A 24,089-nucleotide genomic window follows, 5' to 3' on the forward strand; every position below is an offset into this window, starting at 1 on the left:
AAGGGTGTTTCCGTAGTCCAGTCGGCTTGTGACCAGTGCGTGGGTGACCGTCTTTCTTGCTTTGGAGGGGATCCAACGGAAGACTTTTTTGAGCATGCGTAGGATGTTGAAGCAGGATGAAGAGACGGCGTTGGCTTGTCTGGTCATCGAGAGGGAGGAGTCCAGGATGAAGCCCAGGTTACGGGCGTGATCCGTAGGAATGGGTGCAGTTCCCAGGGCCGGTGGCCACCAAGAGTCGTCCCAGATGAGGACTTCCGTTTTGTCCGAGTTCAGTTTTAGACGGCTGTTCTTCATCCATTCGGCTACTTCTTTCATTCCTTCGTATAAGTTGGTTTTGGCGGTGTTTGGGTCTTTGGTGAGAGAGAGGATCAGCTGGGTGTCGTCTGCGTAGGAGATGATGTTGAGATTGTGTTGGCGCGCGATGGATGCGAGGGGGCTCATGTATACGTTGAAGAGGGTTGGACTGAGTGATGATCCTTGTGGTACGCCGCAGATGACTTCGGTGGCCTCTGATCTGAAAGGGGGAAGGCGGACTCTCTGGGTTCTTCCAGCGAGAAACGAGATGATCCAGTCCAATGCTTTTCCTTGTATTCCGACGTTGCTGAGGCGTTGTATGAGGGTGCTATGACAGACTGTGTCGAAGGCTGCGGAGAGGTCAAGTAGGATGAGGGCGGCTGTTTCTCCGTTGCCCAGTAGAGTGCGAATGTCGTCTGTTGCTGCGATGAGGGCGGTTTCGGTGCTGTGTTTGGCTCGGAAGCCGGACTGTGAGGGGTCGAGGGATTTGGTGGATTCAAGGAAGGCGGCGAGCTGACTGTTGACGGCTTTCTCAGTGACTTTGGCAAGGAATGGGAGGAGCGAGATGGGGCGGTAGGTCTGCTGTGGGTTTCTTCAGGAGGGCGCTAAGTTCTGCATGTTTCCAGCTTTCCGGGAAGGTAGCGGAGTTGAAGGAACAGTTGATGACATCGCGGAGATGGGGTGCAATGATCGAGTCTGCTTTGTTGAAAATGTGGTGGGGACATGGGTCGGTTGGCGATCCTGAGTGGATGGAGTTCATCAGGCGGATGGTGTCTTCGGTGGTGATTGGGTTCCAGGCGTAAAGGTTGTTGGAGTGCGGTTTTTGTTCGGGGGTGGGTGAAGAGGGCTGATCTTCGGACTGGTTTTTTAAGCTGTTGTGTATGTCGGCGATTTTGTTGTGGAAGAATGAGGATAGAGCATCGCAGAGGTCTTGGGAGGGAGTGATGTCGTTGGTACCGGCGGTGGGGTTGGTGAATTCTTTGACGATGTTGAATAGTTCCTTGCTGTTTTGGGCGTTGTTGTCAAGTCGGTCTTTGAATGCTGATTTCTTGGTAGATCGGCTGAGTTGGTGGTGTTTGCGTGTGGCGTTCTTGAAGGAGGCCAGGTTGTCAGTGGTTGGGTTTTTTCTCCAGGCTTTCTCGAGGGTACGACAGAGCTTCTTGGATTTCTTAAGGTCGTTGTTGAACCAGGGGGCTTTTTTGCTACCCTGCTTGATTTGGTGGTTTCTCAAGGGTACTAGTTCGTCGGTGCAGTGGGTGATCCAATGTGTGATGTTGGTGGCTGCTTCGTTTGGGTCCGATGATTTGGCAGGAGGGTTTTGGTGAAGCGATGTGAAGAGCTGGTCGGTGGTAATTTTGTTCCAGTTTCTTCGGGGCATAGGTTGTGGGGGGTTGTGGGTCGTGGTCTTTTTGTAGTTGAAGTGAGCGCAGCTGTGGTCCGTCCAGTGGAGAGCTGTGGTGTGGTCAAAGGAGATGTGCTTGCTGGAGGTGAAGATAGGGTCGAGCGTGTAACCGGCAAGGTGGGTGGGGGTGTCAACAAGTTGTTTGAGTCAGAGATTGGCCAGGTTGTCCAGAAGGTTGGTGGTATTGCAGTCTTTTTTCTTTTCCAGGTGAAAGTTGAGGTCTCCCAGTAAGATGTAGTTCTCGGAGGGGAGGGCATGTGGGCTGATGAAGTCAGTGATGTCTTCGCTGAATTGTGTACGGGGTCCTGGTGGTCTGTAGATGAGGGTGCCTCTGAGTGTGGTCTTGGGGTCGGTGTGGATCTGGAAGTGAAGGTGTTCGGCGGTAGTGAGGATATCGTCGGAGTTGGTCGTGATGCGGATGGTGTTTTTATGGACGATGGCAATGCCTCCTCCTGTTTGGTTGGTGCGGTCCTTCCGGATGATCTTGTAGCCGTCCTGGATGGCTATGGCGATGTCGGGCACTGATGAGGCGTTCATCCATGTCTCTGTAAGGAAGGCGAGAAGGTTCCAGAGCTCAATGGCGTGTCTGTGGACCGAGCGGGTGTTGAGCAGGAAGCACTTCAGGTGGTTGTTGTCGGGGCTCTGTTTGGGCTTTGTGGAATTGGTGCGGGTCCTGATGCAGTCGAACTTGCAGGAGAGGCAGGTGAAGGTTCCTTGGGTGTGTCCTGGGGCGGCTTGGTAGCAGTTTGGGATTCGGCCGGGGTTAAGGGCTGAGAGGGTTGCGGCGTTGTATGTTATGCGGGTGGAGTGGGAGTTGCGGGGGGCAGGGGGTCTGGCGCTGGGCGCGGTCCAGGCGCGGACGGGCGTAGACGGGCTTACCTTTGGAGCGCCTTAGGTGCGCATAGGGCGCGTCCGCTGCGCACAAAGGCATCTGTCATATATGGATGGGGGAGGGGGAGGGGCGAGGGAGGAGCAGCTGGGAGGCGGGGGCGGGGTGGAGAGCAGGGCAGGGAGGCACACCAACAACAACAAAATGGCAGCAAGCCAAAATCGAAACTGGATTGGGGCACAATTATATTAAACGCGTTGCGAATGGCAGTGGAACCGGCACAATCAGGCACAAATCAAAAATACAGGCAGCACAGCACAATAGAGCAGAACCTTAAAAGCGCACTTTGGCAGACTAGCGCTACGATAATATTCTAATCAGCAATCAGGAAATAAACAAGGCAGCACAGCACAATTGAGCAGATTGTTAAAGCGCATTATGGCGATCTAGCGCTACGATAATATTCTAATCATCAATCAGGCAATAGGAGTTGTGGGGGCAAGGCGAGCAAGCAGGCAGTAGTCTGGCAGTGAGCGCTACGATACCAAATCGGCATGCAGGGCAGGGAGCAGCGTGAGGAGCGACCGCTTCTGATGATATCAGGACGGTCACAGGAGGGGTGTGAGGGTGAGGGAGTGTGAGGGGGTGTGAGGGTGGGTGAGGGTGTGAGGGTGGGTGAGGGTGAGGGTGTGAGGGTGTGAGGGTGAGTGGATGTGAGGGTGACCAGAGACAGACAGAGGCCACTGGAGACAGTCAGAGAGCAGCCTAGACAGACAGAGGGCGGCTGAGAGAGGGCCGAGCAGCGACAGAGAGAGGTCACAGAAGACATTCAGAGAGCAGCCTAAGTGTGGCAGAGAGAGAGACCGGGTCACGTCACTGGAGACAGCCAGAGAGCAGGCGAGATGCAGAGAAAGGGAAACAGCAGCAGGGGCAGCGAGAGGGATGGAGGATTGCAAGGACAGAGGGCAGCAGAGAGCGAGCGGGAGATGCAGAGACAGAGGACAGACGACAGGGAGGCGAACAGGGGGAGGAGACCAGAGACAGAGATAGACCAGAAAGATAGAGTGAGAATTTTGCAGAAAGAGAACAATTACAACGTAACGGGATGCTTTAGCACAGAGAAATATTTATGCATTTTTTCAATATGTAGATTTAACATCATTCTATATACCGATATATTTAGTAGATGAAAAGCAGAATAGATTCTGGTGTAGTCACTGACATGGTCTGCATAATTAATCCGGAGCTGAAGGGAAATAGAAGACTACACGAAGGAAGGGCGCAATGGCACCATAAGTGTGATTATGTCAGCTATGCCAGCAACATTAGCACATTCCTCAAAATTGTGAAAAAGTGGCAGTCTCGATTCGTTCTGTTTAGGGCTCTGGGAAACGTTCGCTGTAATCTTGAAGGATGTGTGTGGAATCCGTGAAAGAACGAGATTTTATTAACCAAAATCACCAAAACTAAGCTAATGTAATTAAAGCAGGGGGCGGATCCCTTTGAAGCACGGCCTCGCGGCCGTGAAAGAAGTAAACAGCAGGGATGTAATTAGGGGGGAGGAGAAGTCGCGCTGGGGTGAATGCCTGAGGCCAAGCTGCCCGTGGGTGGGAGGCTGATGGCTGTGATGTGTGCAGCAGGGGGCGGAGCGGATCCCAAGTGAAGCTGCTGGCGGCAGATGGCTTGGCATATGTGCAGGCAGGCAGGGGGCTGGTGGCATTGTGCACGCGCTTTTTAGGGCTTGCGCTTGCGCAATGACCTAAAAAGCGCACATGCACTGCATGGAATCGCCAGTGGTTAACCGCATGCGTGCGGTTGGTATTCTGCTGCTGCGCTGACTTTTTCAAAAGCGCACTTTACATGACGAGCTGGGCTCGTCATGAGCGTGCGAGGAGGCTACCTCATGACGAGCCCAGCTCGTCATGAGCGTCGAAGGGGTTAAACTCTGGATAAGCCACTATAGAGCTTCGCCAGCTATGCGCAAGTGCATCAGCAGGCGAGCCCTAAAAAGGGGTTTCATCAGATCTGTAATTTGTCCTTGTGGGTTGACACGATACAGACACTTCTCTTTTGTGTGTGATGTGGGATGATATGGAACAAAATTGTTAATCCTGATAATTAACAAAAATTGCATTACATGAGCTGTACGATATGGCTGGAATACAGAGCACCAGTGGCCAGTCCTTGGCATCTAAGGTATCAGAACTGTGATTTTGTCATCGCTTGCTGGTTGTAGAAGTAAACAGTTTGTTTCCATTGATCAGACCAAACCACACTATGTAGCTAGTCTTACACAGTAGGCCATGAGGGCTCTGTGGTAGTTACCTGCCTGCTCTCGCTACCATACAGGAAATCACATGATTATTTGACAGCATGTTATGAAATATTACAACATGTAAAATCCATTTTTCATGGATTATGCTTTTTGTTCATGTAATGTTATTCATATTTGGCTATTTAAGGGATTATTTATGAGAGCCCTGCATCACCTATGTACCACGCAAAACTGTACATGCGTGCCACAGGGCTCTCAATCCGAAATAGGAAGCCAACCAAAGCCAAGGCTTTGAGTGGCCTCATAAATCTTGTAAAGTGCAACACAGCGCAAATCGCTACGTTGCCTTACTCTGCGCTCTGGAGGCGTTTCATGGGTTTTGCTGTGGGTGCCTCTTCCTGCACAAAAACAACCCTGCATGCAACTGGAGGCACCCTTGCACCATTGTGCAAGGGTGCCTATGTTGGCACTAAGCTGCCGACACGGTACGTGCCATGGTAAAATGGACAAGAATGCATCGTATTAGATAAATACGGTGTATTTCTGCCCTTTCACTTTGGCATAGAGCAACGCAGTAAGGTGCCTTACTGAGCTGCCCTACGTCAAAATCCCATAAATGAGGGCCTTATTGTGCTACGGTATGATTTGTAATTGTAGATTTTTGGTTCTTAAGCAAAATAAGCTTAATGAAGTGTAAAATTATTGTCTTTATATTTGGAACAAGCTAACCTTGAATTAAGATTGAACAGAGACAGTGGAAAATTGAGAATTTTATAGGTTCTTTGCTCCATTTGTAGTTGATTCAGCACCCAATCAGCAGATGAAGAGAAAGGGGCAGATGAGTTAAAAACACGCGCTAAAACAATGGTAGTACTCACTCGCTAAATCTGTTTAACAGAAGGACTTACAAAAGTTACTTTATGACTTTCATTCCACACACATTTTCCTTGCTGCATTCACCGCCTGTAAGAACGTTTTTCTCTTCTCTTCCGTTCCTCGTGTTCTCTTCTGTCACTTGTAATATATGGTTGTGAGTGTCACTTCAGTTGTAATTCAAAATACAAAAACTTCTTTGGCACATCTTGATTCTGCCAACTGTCTCAGACCAGCTACAGATGTAATTTCGACAGAAGTATCTCTGCGTCCATCAATGTTGTATAGTATTACATAGAATTTTTATTACAGAGAGTTTATTTTGCAGTGAATTTGTTTTACAGTGGATTTGTTGGTAAAATAACCCATTGAGTTACAGCAAATAATGTTTACAGGTGAGATCGGCTGAGTACAAGTTTCAAACCCATCAGCGCCTCAGCTTTCAATTCTTCTGAGGCCAATGAAATTAATACTAATATTGAACAATAGTTGTATATTCATATTATTGTGTGTTACAAGCAAATTATTTTTATTGTTAGGATTAATTTACTTACTTGTACGTACTGTAGTTTTTACATCTATATTTTACGGTGATGCTAATGAGGCATGATGGCTCTGCAAGGGTATCTTCCAACCACCATTCATGCCCAACACAGGGCATCTTGTGAATAGAGAAATAATATTGAATCTCTTTCATCAGCATTCATTCCAACATATGGCATCTTGGGCATAACACAATGGGTATCCTTTGACCCACACTCAACCAGTAGGAAAAAGGGTATCTTCCAAACCCTTGCTCATCCTTGCAAAAGAACACAACATAACTTTAGAACTCACAAACCTCCTTGCAAACGTAGGTTGTAACGAAACATGACCCCAACTAACTTCTTACCCTTCACTGCATACCACGCAGGACCAAGGACTCTACACACACACACACCCTCTCCTGCATACCTTGCAGGGTCAAGGACAATATATATAAAATGCTAGTCTTACAAAACAGACTTCCTCAACTGGAACAAATGCACAATACACTCTGGCACAATTCCAACATGGCATTCACGAAATCTAGTAACTACAGAAGCAACAATACTCTCTGCAGCAATTTTAACATGGCATTCACACAAAATAACAGTACTTCTTAACATTTAGTATAGCATTAGAACCCCACAAGCATGTACATTCAGTCACTTGACATTCTGTGAAAAGTAACTCTAGTCCTCCGCCCTGGCGAATGACTTCTCACCCACCGACTTTACAACACAAACAGCCTGATTCATCAAGCCGAAATCGGCTCGCAAAGGGCCAGATTCTGAGAATCTGGCCCTTTGCGAGCGCTATTTTTGCATTTGGGATTCATCATCCCAAATGCAAAAATCGGTAATAGCGATTTCGCTATTTTGCGAGGAATTACATTTAAGGAATCTCTATTTGAGATTCCTTAAATGCAATTCATCATCCATTTAAAAATTGCGCATTCGCAATTTCGGCCCGCTATTTACCGCGAGGTCAAACCTCGTGGTAAATAGCGAAAACTTAGAAAAATGCTTTTAAAAGCATTTTTCTAAGTTGCATGTTGCACACACACATGTCCTTTGGACATGTGTGTGCGCAACACCTGTTTCAATTTGCATTTAAGGGGTGCTACAGGGTGTCCTTTGGACACCCCTGGCACCCTTTAAATCGCTATCTTATTTGCAATTAGCAAATTGCTAATCGCAAATAAGGAATACTCCCCATTCATTCCTATGGGCCTTTTGGCCCATAGGAATGAATGGGGAGTTATTCCTTATTTGCGATTAGCAATTTGCTAATCGCAAATAAGGAATGTGTAGGAATCGCAATATTTATTGCAATTCCTACATGAATCCCGTTTTGCAAGTCCTTAATAGCGATTCGTTATGAATCGCTATTAGGGGCTCGCAAAACGGGAGAATGATGTATCAGGCTGTATAGTCCTCTACTACGGTGAGCAACATTTCACCCGAAACTTCCCATAGTACGCCATGATGCAATTAATAAATCAAGTTAGTTTGAGAGCACACACGCCACTCTATCACTGCCTTCCATCTCCAGAATCCCTTAAAGTGCTGCTTACTTTCCCTTCTTCTTTTTTTTTAACGCTGTCACTGAAAAGCCAACCGCAGCACAGTACAGTAGCTTAAGATCACTCGACTCCTGAGTACTGCCATTCCCTGCAAAATTACTGCATTGTTTTCCCTTTATTCAAAGTATGCACGTGTTGCTGGCAGGAGAATACACAATCTCCTGAATGTGCATTGTAATATAGTTGACAGTCTAGTAGCTGGGATGGGAGGAGCTAGATGGGCTGAGGGGAAGAGGAGGAGTCAGAACAGGATGAGGGCAGTTAGAGTAGGGACAGGGTCGAGACAAGTTGTATTAAATAAAGCTCTGACATATAAGAACCTGTGTCTGTGGTTCTTTGTAGCAGGATGCTACAACTGGCGACGAGGGTGGGATTTGCATGACTGCAGCCCACAGAACCACCTGAATGTGCCCTATCCCCTGCAGCGTCGAGAGAAGAGATCCGCTGCCGTGAGGTGCTGACACCTGGAGAAAGAAGCCAGCAGTAGGTGACCCTGACGCTCCAGCGACGTTGGGGAGCACTGAGGGAGCCACTGCAGCGAGCGCTGAAACGCTCGAGAAGGAGAAGCTGTTTCGCGCTAAAAGCGCGAGTCCCGCCGGATGCGTGCAACTTGGCACCTGTGAGAGAGCAGGAGTCGGGAGCCCACCCCGACCCTGTCCAGCGACCCCTAGAGCGAGACGAAGGTCCCCTGACGTGGAGGACGCCGTCCTCAAGAGCCTGGTAACAAGCGCTGCCAAGGGCGCTGAATTGGAAGCCCGGGTGCCGGTGGAGGTCGGAAAACCTCACGCCCGATGCGTGAGGTTTGGCATGCTGTCGGCGTAAGAGAGCAGGACCCTGCAAAGTAAGGCGGGAGCCCACCCCAACCTCACCTGACTGTAGCCTTGACCAGAGGGAGCCAAATCCGGAGCATGCTGACCCTGGGAGCAACTGCCGGTGAGTCCTGTGTGAAGAATCGGGTCGAATGAAGAGAGAGAAAGTAGTGCCTGCAGATAACCACGGCGGCCATCTTTGAGTCAGGCAACTTTTTGGACATCCTCCCTGTGCAAACTGTAGGCGGCCATTTTGAGGTCAGGCGAGCTGAGTTTCACAACAAGCATTGGCGAACATAACAGAAACAAGCATTGGCGGAGAACAAACAAGCATTGGCAAAGACCAAACAAGTATTGGCGAAGACCAAACAAGCATTGGCGAAGACCAAACAAGCATTGGCGAAGGTCAAACAAGCAATGGCGAAGGCCAAACAAGCACTGGCGAAGACCAACAAGCAGTGGCGAAAGGAAACAAACAAGTATTGGTGCATGCAAATAAACAAGCATTGGTACATGCAAGTCAACAAGCCTTGGTATGTGCAAATAAACATGCACTGGTAAATGCCAAGAAATCGGCATTGGTAAGGCAAATAAATAAGCGTGGATAACGGCGCGTGAACAACAATGAACAAGTCTTGGCAACCAAGACAGAAGAAGCACATCCAAACACGAGAGTGAATCAACTAACAAGCACGAGCAACCACAAGAGTGACTTACCAAACATGCATTGACAAAACAAATGTCAGCACGGGTGGAAACGCGAACATTGAGAAACGCAAGCGAATGCGCAGTGGCGAATGTAATGAAGTAACACGTGTCTATAAAATAAAAGAGGCACAAGCGAACACAAGGACCAAGCAAAGACAACAGCACAATGGAACAAGCATAAGCAAATGCAAGAGACAGATAAAGACGACACTGAGCACAAACCAAAGAGCGCCGAAGAGAGAAGAGCTGCTGGGCAGAACTGCAGAAGACCCAGAGGAGGGCAGTCCTACAGAGGACCCCGGAGAGAGTAGAACCACCCAAGTTCATTCACCGGCGCATACTGGGATGGTTACAAAGACTATCAATTTCTAAGCAAACGACCAGACCAAAGACCTTGACCAGAATCTCCCTCTCTCATGGCGGGAAGAGACGTAGCACAGCGGGTCACTCCAGACATTGAAGTACCGCCCCCAGCGGTGCGGACTGATGAGTGGATCTCGGATATCAAACGACACTGGTGGCTCGAAGCTTTGGAAGATTTCTTAAAAGCCAATGGTGAGCAAAGAGAGAGAAAATGTCTGATACTACTCTTCCATCTGGTGGGTCCTGAGGGCCGCTGCCCAATCAGGACATTTTCCAAAGAGGATACAGATATCTACAAAAGACTCCAAAGGGAGCTCTGTGCCCATCTCAACGCACAGACAGATGTGGATCAGAATCGCATAGTTTTCAATACAGCACGGCAGGAACCAGGCGAACCGTTGCCAAACTTCATCACTCGGTTACAAAGTCTGGTACGAGGCTGCCACTTTTACAAATGAGGATGCGGTTCGACTTCGGATCGTTGAAGGTTGCATAAACCCTGACACCAAGCGCAAGATCCTGCAAGGGTATTGGTCGTTAAAGGAAATCATCAAGAAGGCCGAAATTGGAATGCAGATAAAAGCAAGAGACGGATTCAAGGACGTGCACCTGAGAGCAAACCATCAAGATACCTGGGAAGATAGAACTCAGAAAACAAACAAAACTGAAAGGAGAGAGAGGGAAGGCAGACCAGCAAAAAGACAACGGGAAAGGTACAGTGACAAAGAAAGTGACAAGGACTACTCAGAATCAGATGGCTCCGAGTCAACCATCCAAAAGACAATTCCAAGGAGTTATTCACCCCCCAGGAGTTCCTCAAGGAGTCATTCAAAAAGACAACGGGAAAGATACAGCGACAAAGAAAGTGACAAGGATTACTCAGAGTCAGACTCCTCAGCGTCCGACTACTCAAAGTCAACCAAGGATTACTCAGAGTCAGATGACTCAGAGTCAACCATCCAAAAGACAATTCCAAAGAATTATTCACCCCTCAAGAGTTCCTCAAGGAGTCATTCAAAGTATGACACACAGTACTCTGATGAGGAAAGAGCGTCAAGTGGGACAGATCGCACTCCTGGACAAGAGGGCATCCTGCACAACAAGTGGGAGAGAAAGACAAACCCTAGAAGAAGGGGTCGCACTGGTCAACACCTGAAGTTGGCGCAGGAACATCATTCGTCAAGCAGTGAAGACGAGTCCAAGGAAACATCTGGCAGGAGACCACATCACCCCCAGATCAGAGGTGTTAGAGCATCAAACAAGCGTGAAGGAGAAACAGGTCGCACACGACGGACTGATACTCCACAGCAACGAACCAGAAAAGATCCATGCATCTTTGGCTCTCGCGACAACGAAGAAACGGAGAGGAAATAGTTTACTTCAGGCGAGAAGGACAAAGAGGCAAAAGCTTGGGATCAAGCACAAGGAACAAGCACAGGGTCATCAAACAAACCCCCAAATGAGACAGCATTGAAGATGCTCCAACAAAGGCACACGGAGAAGCATCTCAAAGACAATTCAAAGGGAAAGAGCAATTTGTCACGGACTACGGAATTCAAAAATCCATTACCCAAGACAGTTTCAAAGAAATGTTTGAGAAGGAATGGGAAGAAGGATCTCTCTGATGCGGAGCGCACATCCATCCAATCCTGGAAGTTGACAAAAGACTTCTCTGACCCAGAAAGCACGTCTATGGCCAGGAACTCCTCTGGTTCAGAGAGCGCGTCTGTCCGATCCTTTAAAAGGGGTAAGGCCCGGACCTCCTCTGATTCAGAGAGCGCATCTGCCCGATCCTGGAAGTCGACAAAAGACTTCTCTGACCCAGAGAACATATCTGTCCAATCCCGTGAGTCGACCAAGTCATGGTCCCGACAACAGACATGGCGTCAACCACCCGAACGCACCATGGAACCAAAGGACATCCTTCCCGTCAAGAGCAACATGTCACACACTAAGGTCTCTGAATACTCAGTCACTCCACCGGACAACCTGTCATGTCAGTCACAAGTATATCCAGACACAGATCAGACACCGTCACCCCTGAAGGGGTCCGCAAGGCTGACTCACAGGACCTACAAAAGGAAAACAGAGACAGTGGACCTTAGTAACCGGATGGGAAAGGACCAGCCAGTCACTCCGCAAGGAAAGCCGGACGTGTCAGGAGAGAGGGATCATCAGATGAGAGAAAAACATTCCTATGCACCGATAGCTCACGAGCTCGCCAGACAACCCGAGGCCGTGAATGAGTTATCGAACCAAACCAAGACCGTCTCATCAGATAGCACCGTACTGTCTGGCATACATGACCCTGAATTGGAGGGCACTGTTGCTCTCGACCGGACTAGCCAAAAGGAAGTAAGGGTAGATGCGGCGAATGAGTTACCGAACCAAACCAAGACAGTCTCATCAGGTAACACTGTACTGTCTGGTATACATGACTCTGAATTTGAGGGCAGTGTTGCCCTCGGCCGGACAAGACAAAAGGAAGCAAAAGTAGATGCGGGTGCTCGGAAGAGGACTGGAACATTATCCACTCATGAAAGAGATCGAGCATCTGAACCAACCGTAGTTACACCACCGGAAGGAAACATGAGGACTGCGGACCGTGAGAGTAAACAGTTTATAAGCAACGTGGTCAAGAATGCCTTGATCAAGACAACAGAAAGATTGACCAAAGCCAAGCCCACCACTGATTCGACACTACTGAAGCTTGAAAAACAGGCCGTCCGCCGACCCGTGTGGTGGATTGAAGAATTGCGAACACTGAAGACATTAAGTTCATTTTGTTAAGAAAGGGGGAGATGTAATATAGTTGACAGTCTAGTAGCTGGGATGGGAGGAGCTAGATGGGCTGAGGGGAAGAGGAGGAGTCAGAACAGGATGAGGGCAGTTAGAGTAGGGACAGGGTCGAGACAAGTTGTATTAAATAAAGCTCTGACATATAAGAACCTGTGTCTGTGGTTCTTTGTAGCAGGATGCTACATGCATTTCCTGACAAGAAGGATTTAGAGCGCATCCTCCAAAATGCAATTCTCTCCTTCAAACGAGGAAAGGGGCACAATTCCCTTAAGTCGTGCTCAGCCGACGTGGCTTCTGGTAAATGGGCTGCAAGGCCTTGAAAACACGCACTGGTGCACAATCCTTCTTCAAGCCACACCGCACTCCACACACTGCGGACACGCAACTCTACACAGCATCACACTGCAGCTACTCGCTTATGAAGCTGGACCTCATCACAACAGCAGTAGCTCGCGCTAGCAATTGCTGCCGCCAGACTGGCCTTTCCAAAAGTACACAAATTTGTACAGGCAGCAAAGTTTACAGACTTTTGCAAAACTGAATGTAGGGTGTTTGAATCTCCTCAGGTACATTTAGGGCTCAGCATACCACACTCTTCAGCTGTCAGTCTTTAGCCATCTCCAACCTTGTTGACACTAGGTCACGATAAGTTAGCATACATTTAAAAATTAAGCAGATACACTCCCAATACTACTTACTGAAGGCTGTCTGGCGGAAAAGACAGTGGGGCATTTTTGGCGTTTCTCTTTTATTTCTCTTTTCTTCTCAAACTTAAATATATCTCCCTCCTTGCTTCTAGTAGATTTTACCATCCTCCTCAATTTCCTTCTGTTCACTGGTTAGTTTCCAACTCATCGCCAGTGTTGCAAATAATTATAGCTTCTTGATAGGTAGGCCATGTAGATTATAAGATGTAGGTTTACTGAAGAAGATAACTCTAACAGGTTACAAGGTGAATGTATATGAATTTGCCCACCAGGAGCAGCAGCCTCCTGCTCAGCCCACTCTTTCTCCTCCACTCTGCAAATGCGCCTCCTGGTGCACTACTACTTGGGGGATGAAGTCCCCTTGGCTCTTGAGGGTCCTTGGGGGCCAACTAGCCCTCCTGTTACCATCAGTAAGTCCCACACAGCCGGTTTGCTGAGAGGTGGTCAGAGGCCATGCCTCCTTGCTCCACCACTCAGCAAACACGCCTCCTGGTCCACTGCTGCTGGGGGGATGAAGTCCAGTTTAGTACTGAGCCCCTCAGGAGGCAAGGTGACCTCATCCCCCACCAGCAGTGCACTGAGAGGCGTGTTTGCAGAATGTGGTCAAGGGGGATAGCCTGCAGCCACCTCTCAGCAATCACAATTTGTGGAGTTTACTGGAGGTAACAGGTGGGCTAGTTGGGCCCTAATGACCCTCAGCAGCAAAGGAGACTTCATCCCCCAACAAAGAGCGGGCCAGGAAGTGGAGCAGTGGAGAAAGGGTTGTGGGGCCTCTGGCGAGTTGCCGGCTTCTGATTTTTAATTTTTTGGGGAGGAATGGGGGCTGTGTTACCCCCTTCCCTTGACCCTTTTGGGCCCCAGGGACCCCATTTTTCATTTTTTTTATTAAATGAAAGGGAGGAGGGCCACGCCGCCGCCCTCCTGAGGCCAATTTCAGCCCCAGTGACCCCATCCCCTATAGTCAGACCTTTATTTAAACTTAATGTTTTAATCATATGGCCTACCTCCCCAGGCCGATTATCGTCCCAGCAACCCCATCCCCAAGGGACCGGGCATTTTTTTTTTCAAGGGAGGTGGGGCACGCGGTCCCCCTCCTGGGCCATTTTGGCCCTGGGTACCCCATCCCCACAGGGCCCAGACATTTCTTTTTTTAAATGTATTTTCTTTTAAGGGAGGGGTGTTGCGCTGCCCCCCCTCCCAAGGCTGATTTTGGCCCCGGGGACTCTTACCCTTGGGGCCCTGCCATTTTCTTTTTAAAGGGAGGCAGGGCTGAGTGGCCACCCTTTACGGGCCATTTTCAGGACTGGGGACCCCATCCCCTGGGGCATAGCCATCTCCTTGGGGACCACAGGGGTGCTGAAGCCCCTGTGGTCCCGGCCGGCTCCTGCCTCCTGCAGGAGCCAGCATTGTTTTTAACACCCAGGGAGCTGCTAACATGCAGCTCCCTGGGTGTAAAAAGCAAAGTGTGCTCTGCTTTGACCAAGCGAGAGCAAAGTGCTCTCGCTCGTTCAAAGCGGAACACGGAAACTGCAATGTCCCGGGAGTTGGGACTGGCCCAGGGGGGTGTCCCAGGGCTGTGGCTGGCCCTGGCAGGTGGCAGTCCCGAGTGCCATTTATCTCTCCAGGAGGGGGTGTTGCAGGGCCCCCTCCCATTTGGAAAACAGCCCCGGGGAGGTGGTGGTCGCTTGGTAGTGGGGCGGTGGGATGCCCCCCACATTTTAGTATACTAGCCCTGGAGAAGTGGCGGTCCCCGGACCTGCATTTAGGGGGCAGAGCCCCCACGCATCTTATTTCAGTATAGCCTTGGGGAGGCGCAGTCCCCAGGTCTGCGTGGGGGGAGCTGGAGCAACCCCCATGGATTATAATAAAATATTGCCCCGGAGAGGTGGCGGATCACGGGGCTCCTCACTTCAAACAATTAGCCCAGAGGAGGTGGTGTCCCCCGGGGTAGTGGGGTGGTGGGTGTCCCCCTGCATTTTAGTACACGAACCCTGGGGAAGTGGCGGTCCCCCGGCCTGCTTTGGGGAGGCAGAGCCCCCACGCATCTTATTTCAGTATAGCCCAAGGGCTCCTCACTTCAGACAATTAGCCCCAAGGAGGTTGTGGTCCCCGGGGCTATGTAGACCCACGTGGGTCCCCGCATCTTTATTTTTTATTGCCACCTGGATCTTGCCTGCATTGGGGCCCAAATAAAAAAAGCGCGTGATGTACCATTTTTATCGGGAACCTTGCGGGAATGCTAGGTGGGTGGAAGTTTGTGGCTCCCCACAAATTCCAGAACTTTACAGTCTCACTGGCCCCTGGAGAGACCCACTGGTCCAGGGGTCAACTGTGGACAGAGCCCTTAATCCTTTAGAGCATCAGGGGGCTCCCCTCTGGGGTATTAGCTCCACCTATCGCTGACATCACTGCTAGTGCCTTTCCTACCAAAACGTTTAGGAGGAGTCCCCTCATGTATTGGCTCCAGTTGTCTAAGCTTCTCCTATTGTTCAGTTGTATGTGCTGTCCAAGCCCTGGAACAGTGTATTTGCAGATTTTCTTCCATACCCTTTCCTCCTCAGGAGCTGAGTGAAGCACTGTTAATTGCTCCTTTTGTGTGGGGATACTTATGTTCCCTCTGCCGGAGAGCAGAAACATTAATTTGGCCCAGCAGGGTTTCAAAAGGCCTGGACTCTAATCCTGTGCCCAACCGGAGAAATACGAATATCGTGGATGGCCCATAAAGTGTAGATTCATGATCTTGAAACCTGCATCGTCAAACTGACCATGCATGTTTCACCCCCACTTCATACCTCACATTACTTTGTACTCTTAAGGGACGTGAAACTGCACTCTAAGGAAGATTTCCCCCACATGTGAACTACAGTGTCACTGCAGACAAACATTAAACCATACAGACTTTACCTATGAGTGGCCACTAATATTATAACTTCAATCCTAAGTCAACATCAAGCCTTGCAGATTCTCCTGTGCACCAGGCTACATGTGTTCAGTTACAGGGCTGGGCACAATAGTAGTCTAAATGAATAGGTGCCCTTCACTCGAGAAGGGTCAGACCTGTGGCACTCCTGAGCAAGTCTGTAACTTTTAAACTAAATATTTTGTACAAATTCTTGGAATTCAAAAAGCGTTTATTAGCCCATATATGCACTAGAAAGTTTATAGATACCTTCTATGATGTTGTTTTGAAGAAAAATTGAAGAATAATTGGATACCCATAATTGGAAACATGGCTAAATAAACGCTTTTTGAAATCCAAGAATTTGTACAAAATCTTTGTATAAATGAAGAGGTGCCCTTCCCGAGTGAAGGGCACCTCTTCATTTATACTGCACTTGTCTAAAGGACAGGAGGTGACATCCTGTAGCATCCAAACCTCAAGACTTCTTTGTTTAATAAAAACACAATCTTCTTCTAAGAACTAAATACGTATAAGGAGCGCGACTGATTCTAGTAAAATCGTCACGATAGTAGTCTCACATGTGCAAACTGCACATGTGTGTACACATGTTCATGTATAAACAGTCAAGTGCCCCTTACCATAGCTAAGTCAGAGTGGTCTTATCTTGAAAAGCAGACACTGGCGGTGAACAGCACAGTCCATCCTTAAGGTCTGGTACCAAATCGTACCTTGTTCAGCCTCGCATTCGAACTTCTCGTAATGGTGGCCCATCATTTTCTTACCTGGCCCCTATGCTATGCAATAAACTACCATTACACCTCTCGTCCATAACCGACCACAGATGTTTTGTCGAGAGCTGAAAATTTGGCTTTTCCCTCAGTAAGCTTGCCTTTAGTGTTCTTGTTGCTGTCCGTATTACTGTTTTTGCCTAGCGCCATGAGACCTTCGGTGAGATGTGCGCTTTACAAGAACATTTGACATTGACATTTACCATGTGATTAGCCTGAGTGAGACATATGTAGTGACCCACAGTAAAAATTCCAAAACCAGGTGTTAAAAATAAAAGCTAAACATCTGGCAGTACTAAATGAGCGAACCCATTTTGCAACACTCACCTAAGACTCCCTGACTTCAGGGGAAGCTCTTAGGATTTTATGGGTTGATCCTGCTAAGGTTTTAAGCTTAAGGCATCCCTGTAGCTACAAAGGATATCTGCCCATTGACCCTTGGAGTCCACTACTTTCTCCCAGATACAAGAGGAAGCAGGTCCAGTCCTTCAGGCCTACTCCCAGGTCACAGGAAGTAGGGTCCAGTCCTCTTCTGTTGTTCTGTAGGTCCAGAAAGTGTTCGGAGGAGGGTATTTTGGACTGACATATTTACGCTTGGCACCAGCTGGTGGGTGGGGTTGACTCCTGACCCCTCCCTAACCAATTGGTTAAGTTACCAGAGGCAACTCTACTCTCTTATGCAGCAGTTCCTGTTTGCCCTATTGCAAACAATCCCACAGTCACCTTACTCCCAAAATGTAAGATGGCGAAAACCTTCTCCCCTTGTGCAGTGCCGATGTACTCACCCAGATGTGTGGCCAGGATAATGAGCAATTCCCTCCTCTGTGGTCACTCAAACCCAGTTATGGGGGTAGCTCTCCTCCCACTGCGCTGGGTTTGGTGCCAGCTGTAATGGTTCTCAGGCAGGTTCCACAGGAGCGCCAAGGATCCGATGAATATTCCACAGCCTTCCCCTACGGCCTTCCGACTCTATCAAGCACTAGAGTACCGAGAGGCTCGCCAGGGGAAAACAGGGAGACAAAACAAGGAAAGGCGGGGAAAAAATATTCTTCTTGGTATGACGACTTCTGTGTGGTTGTACATGCACCTGGCCTGGACCTCTGATGGTTGTAGGGGCTAAAACCAAAACAGGAATTACTAACCCTCAGAAACATGCACAAAAGAACAGTAGGCACATCTATAGGTTATGTGTACTACATACCAAGAGTAAATAAACTTTGCAGGCATATAACTGTGTATGGGGGACAGGAGTTAGGTTGAGCTAAGGTGGAGGAACAAACAAGAAACACAATAATGAGTACTCGAGGAATACTGTGCACTTGTCTACACTGTTCAGGATTATAGTAGTCTTACTTGGTCATATGTAGAAGACTCTTAAACCAACATCTGTATTGCAGTAGAGCCCACCCGAACCAGACGGTAACATTCACGTAGAATTAACTGGCTGAGATGTAAAACAAACATACATTAATACAAGTATGACTTCATAGAGAATAACATAGAAATAGCGCACTGCGCTGTTACCGTGATTCTGGGAGTAGTGTAGATGAATCATTCACGAGTCCACGCAAGTGCAGAACCCACACACAGCAAGTATGGCCAGGAATGCAGGAAGTGAGGGAAGATGATAAGTACCAAGAAGGAAACAAACTGCGGGTAAGGGAATCACCGGATGGCGGAGACTAAGCCCGGCCGCCGGGTGAGGGAAGGACACAAACACGGCTAAATACCTAAAGGGTCCCCTGCTGGTCAGCGGGGGAAAAGCCCGGCTGAATTGCGGAGCAGTGAATAGGGAAATGACGGGGAAGAAACAGCCCGGCCAGACGACGGAGTAACAAACCCGGCCGTCGGGCGGAGCCAAGGAAAAAGGAGGAGAGGTCAGTGATTGCCCGGCCAGACGACGGAGCACAAGCCCGGCCGACGGGCGGAGCAGCAAACCAAGGGGAACACTGACACTCTGCCCGGCCGGACGGCGGAGTCAAACCCGGCCGTCGGGCGGAGCAGTCTATAAACAAACGGGGCTCAAGAACTAGTTCCAGAGCTTGGAACTATAGCAGGAACAAGAAGATAACCTCAAACGCAGAGGAACGGAGGAGAGCTTGATCCTCCACTAAGGAAATCCGGAAATCAGGCAACAGGAAACCAGGACAGGAAACGCTGTAACGGGGGCTTGACGCAAGGACGTAAAGCGTCGCTCCCAGGGCTCTAACAGCTTATGAAGGGGTTTCTTAAAGGGACCGCCCGTTTGCGGACCTCGAGGCATGACACCAGCCAGACAAAGAGTGCAAAGGCTGATCCTCTCTAGGTGTCACCTAGCATGTACTTGTGACAAAATGGACTCCTTTGAATTTATGAGGTTCCCCCCACCACACACAACTGGTCTTACTGCCAGTGGAAGAAAAAACACCTGCCACCATCGAACATTGTCCCTGATCTGGTAGTAGTTTTCATACTTCATTAAGCTCAAGTACATGGTTTGACAACTGCTGGACAGCTATTATTAGCCTCCACCACCTTCAGACAAAAAAGGCAACTCTCTAAAAGTTACTTTTTCTAAATATTTATTTAAAAATCCAACTTCCCCACTGAATTTGGCTTTTAATAAGTTTTTTTAAAATAGTATTTGACTGATTTTTATAGTCTTTACTGTCACAAGATAAGAATAACGTTTTATAATCAGGACATCGACATTTTCTAGGATTCAGCTACAGCCCTGTCAGTGAAAAGTGTTCTTTCAGTGACTATGCCCTAATAACTTACCAATTTTAACTTTGTGTCTGTTCATCTTTTAATAAACAGACACCCTACCCTGTAGGCAACAAGGTGTAAATAGGGTAAACATTCATATTTAAATGCAGGATTCCTGCCTGTATGAAAGGGCTATTTACACAGTTATGACAGAAGGCTTTTAAGCTGCTGCTGTCTGGCTACACATGATAGAGATAAAGTCATGTTTTCTAGGCCCACTTTGGGAATAGCACAACAGGTGTTATAGTTCACAGGTGGCATTTATCTTCCAGGCCTTGGGACATTTCTATACAATACACTTGGGACTTATAGGTAAATTAAATAAGTCAGTTAGAGGTAAGTCCATTAAACATGTTTAAAGGGGAGCACAGGCACTTTACTTCTGTTTAGCAAGGGTAAAGTGCACAATTAGAGGAAACCATGCAAAATATGGTAATTTCCTATGTGCTCCATATGGCTGCTGCAAGCCGAAAAATTAGCCTCTAATAAACTAGTGATACATTTCAGTTCCCTTGCTCACCTAGAAGTTGTTGCAAAGCAGAGTGGACACAATAAAAACACCAAATATAGATATAAAAAGGTATTAGGACCATATTTTCTTTGTCCGAGTTATGACCTTGCTACCTACAATCTGAAAACATTTTAAATTAAGCAATTCCCACCTGTACACAACTGTCTCTAAAAGCTGCTTTCTTCCAGCTGTCATTCAGTATTTATTAGCTGGTTGCAGCCATTATGGCATTACTCCAGGACATGCATTTATGAGGATTACGGAACTTCTCACGTAGCTGAGGGCACTTGGTCTTCAATCTTCCTCCGAGCTCAGGGAAGGTTTGCAGTAATCCCCCATTATTGCACAGCAGGGCGAGGCGTAATACTTAAATAGGACATAATCAGCGTGGCTTTAGGTAAGGACGGAGTCTGTAATACCGTCCTCCCCAGAATGCCTAACATCGCATCTCAGTTTTAAGCATAATATGATTTTAATGCGTTTTCAAAACCCACACGGGCGCTAGCTTAGTCCTTCAAGGGCATAGGCAAGCTTTTCTCTTTGTCCAGTGCAGCACGAGCCCTTTCATTTCAGTGTAATAAAGGTCTCGATTAAAGGCTGCACCTCCTTTTTAAATGGTGCCTTTCCCTTACTGTTGGTTGGCCTCATTTAAAATTTGTATAAATATTCAAATGTCGCCTCAGATGACCATAGTCATGACAGTGCAGCCTGGAAAAGGGTGTGAAGTTTAAGAAGGTCTAACCTCATAATGCAAATATTCAAACATGTATTGTGTACGAGCAAAATGGCTGCAACGATTGATGATGGAAAGAAAAGAAAATTTTGTTTGAGGGAAGAGATGCATTGCACTAAGTACGGCATCACTTGCAGGTAAAGGTCGTGTATGTTGGGAAAGCTGCAATGCCTACAAAAATATTCTCATCACAAATAATGTCAGTACGTCTTTATTAAAGGATTCCACTGAAAAACAAGAGATCTGCAGAGTCTGTGCACCTGCGCTCCTAAAACTTTGGGAGCTTCAGAGATTCCAGGTCAAAAGTCAGGATAATGCCATGAGTAGGGGCGGTAGAAACCTGCATTTCTGATATTTCTACGAAAAACACAGCGGGGCTTATTTACAAGGCCCTTGCGCCGCCCGGCGTACGTCACTTTTTCACATATTAAAACTGACCCATCGGTGGTGCAAGGGGATTGTAAATCTGCCCCAGATTTGTTAGTTTACTGCAGATTTTGGCTATTTGAATTTACAGGCAGCGAGAAAGGGTGCAGTAATGAGATGCTTTTAAATTAACCTCGTAGGAGAGTAAAGACGACATGTGGGCCCATTTCTTTATATTTTCAACAAATCTTAGGTACTGGAACCTAGATTTACCAACATTTTGCAACAGGGTTGCTTCACTTTGTTAACGGAGCGAAGATGTAAAATGTATTTCTGGATTTACTAAGCCACACAAAACCCAGTGGCAGATTTACAAGAACTGGCGCATCTCTGCATATTTGCAGAGATGCGTCAGTTTATTTGCGTGATGGAAAAAAAGCCTTGCGCAGCCATCGATGCGCCGCATTTACAATGCGGCGCACCGTGGTGCAAGGACAGACCGATGCGTGAAGCATTTTATGTCAGAATAGGCATTCCTGACCATTGCTGGAGTTAAGTCGTGCTTACGACACGACTCCAGCAATGCATTGGCTTTCCAACATAAGATGCGTGGTCGGAATAGGCATTCCTGACCTTGCTGGAGTTACGTTGTGCTTACGACACGACTCCAGCAATGCGTTGACTTTCCGACCATGCTACGTCACTACTTACGACTGCTTCAAGCAGGCGCAAGGTTTTGATGCAGTTGCGTAGTAAAAGTGACTCAGTGAAATCTTGTAGATTTCACTGAGTCACTTTTACGAGGCTTCCTTGCGACGGAACGCCCACCCTGCATACATTATACCTGACGCTGGTATAATGTAGCACAGGGCTTTACAACATGACGCATCTCCCTAGATGCGTCACATTGTAAATATGTTGCATCATGGCGCATTGTTTATGACGCCCCTGCGTCATAGAAGTGACGCAACGTCGGTGTAACTTTAGCACAAGGGGCTTGTAAATCTGCTCCCTATTTTGCACGGCTTAGTAAATAAAATAGTAACACAAGGCATCGCAAGGTGCTGCCTTGTGTTGCTTTGCTTCGGGGAGGCATTCCATAGGGAGAGCATGGGTGTTCCTAAGCATACACCAAAGAATTTTAACGCAAACCCAGATTTACAAAAAGCAGCAAACCTGGTTTTGTGCCACAATTCTGCACCTACCCAAGGCTGGTATAACAAAGAGAAATATCTTCATTTGGTCGTCTTACCTCCTCTTGCTGTGTGTGTTACATTCTGCAGCACACATAGAAAAAGTAATATACCTCCAAGAGTGCCTGAAGTGCGCCAGCGCTATTAGAGAGCTATATCTTCAATAGAGAACCTCATTCAGTAAATGTACCACTTGAACTTATATTGCATGCTCCAGAGGTTAAGTCGAAACAAATATGAAGCCATCAAAACAAAACACTCCCACGTGGCGAGTATTAAGTGAACTGTGAACAGGTCTCCATCTGCTAGCCAAACAGGAAGGCTGATCTTTTTTGACTAGTTTTTGGAGACTGGGGGGCAGATTTTCTAAGAGTTTGCTCTGGCGCTCACATGAAGCGAAGCGGCGCAAAACCTCGCACACATTTTCTGATAGGGGCAAGTAAGTATTTGCGCCATATTTTAAAGTTAGTGTGACGCACAAACGGTTTTGCGTCTCTCTGCACCAAAGTCGATTTAATGTATGCAGAGTGGGTGTGTCAGTGGGTTACCCACGCAAAAAGCTCAAAAACCCTGTAGGAACAGGTATTTAGAAGAGTCACGCAAAGTGACGCAGAGCAGCACAAAAAAGATTAGCACGGAAAAAATAGGGCGGGTACAAAACAGGCACAAAAAGAGCTGGAGCCATTTACTGGGAGATTTACCAGCAGAAACACAACAAATATCTACTGGCTGTGGCAACCATGGAGATTGTTATTGTCCGTCACCATCAGCGGAGAGTTGCCTTGGCGGAAAAGAAAACACAGAGGAAGGAAAGAATCTAAAAGCAGAGAATATCACTCATTCACATGGAGATACTGGTAGCTGGATCCTCTTCTGACTGCTGCATTACAGGACTAAGTTCTCGGGCAAGGTCCTCAGCCATTTCTTGAGTTTGGACTTCCACAAAATTAATTGCAATTTTTTTTAAGGACGTGCATGATGCATATTCTTTTTGCGCTGCAACGCAAATCTATTTTTGTGCATGTGCTAGTTCGCTATGCCTCGCGTGTAAATATGACGCAGTGCTATTTATTTTCACGCATGCAGCACAGTGCTAAGGTTTCTGTCGCAGCGCGAATTCTTCTCGACCTTTGAAAATCTGCCCCAAAAAGCCTGATTTAGAGCAGTTCAGTAACAGGATTTGTAAAATACACAGCAGGTGGTCCATCTATGCCTCTGGCAGATTAGATACCCAGGGCCAGATTTATCATGGTTTTGCATCGCAAGGAGGCACAAAGGCAATGCAAAATCTAAGTGAGATTTATCAAGCCAACCTAGGCAACCTTGCGTGGTCCTGCATGGCCTCATGAATCTAGAGTAACGCAAGGCAGCGCAAATCGCTGTCGTACACTACTTTCCGGCAATGATGTGTTCCATGGGTAGAGCGTGGATGTTCCCATGCATTCACCTATAGATTATGGGGCATTCATTGACTTACCATTAGTGGGGGTCAAAATGCTACTCCTCCCCAGGTGAGGTGTAACAAGGAGAAATATCAATATCTTTATTTCTCCTCTTTTTTTCCTCTTCCTACTTATGCTGCATTCTGAAGCACACATAGAAAGGGGAAAATGGCTCTCAGGATTGTTTTTGTGTAGGAAGGTTTCCCTTACTGCACAGAAACAACCCTGCCTACAATGCAG

This window comes from Lissotriton helveticus, chromosome 2_1 (genome assembly GCF_964261635.1).
Source record: "Lissotriton helveticus chromosome 2_1, aLisHel1.1, whole genome shotgun sequence".
Lineage (NCBI taxonomy): Eukaryota > Metazoa > Chordata > Amphibia > Caudata > Salamandridae > Lissotriton > Lissotriton helveticus.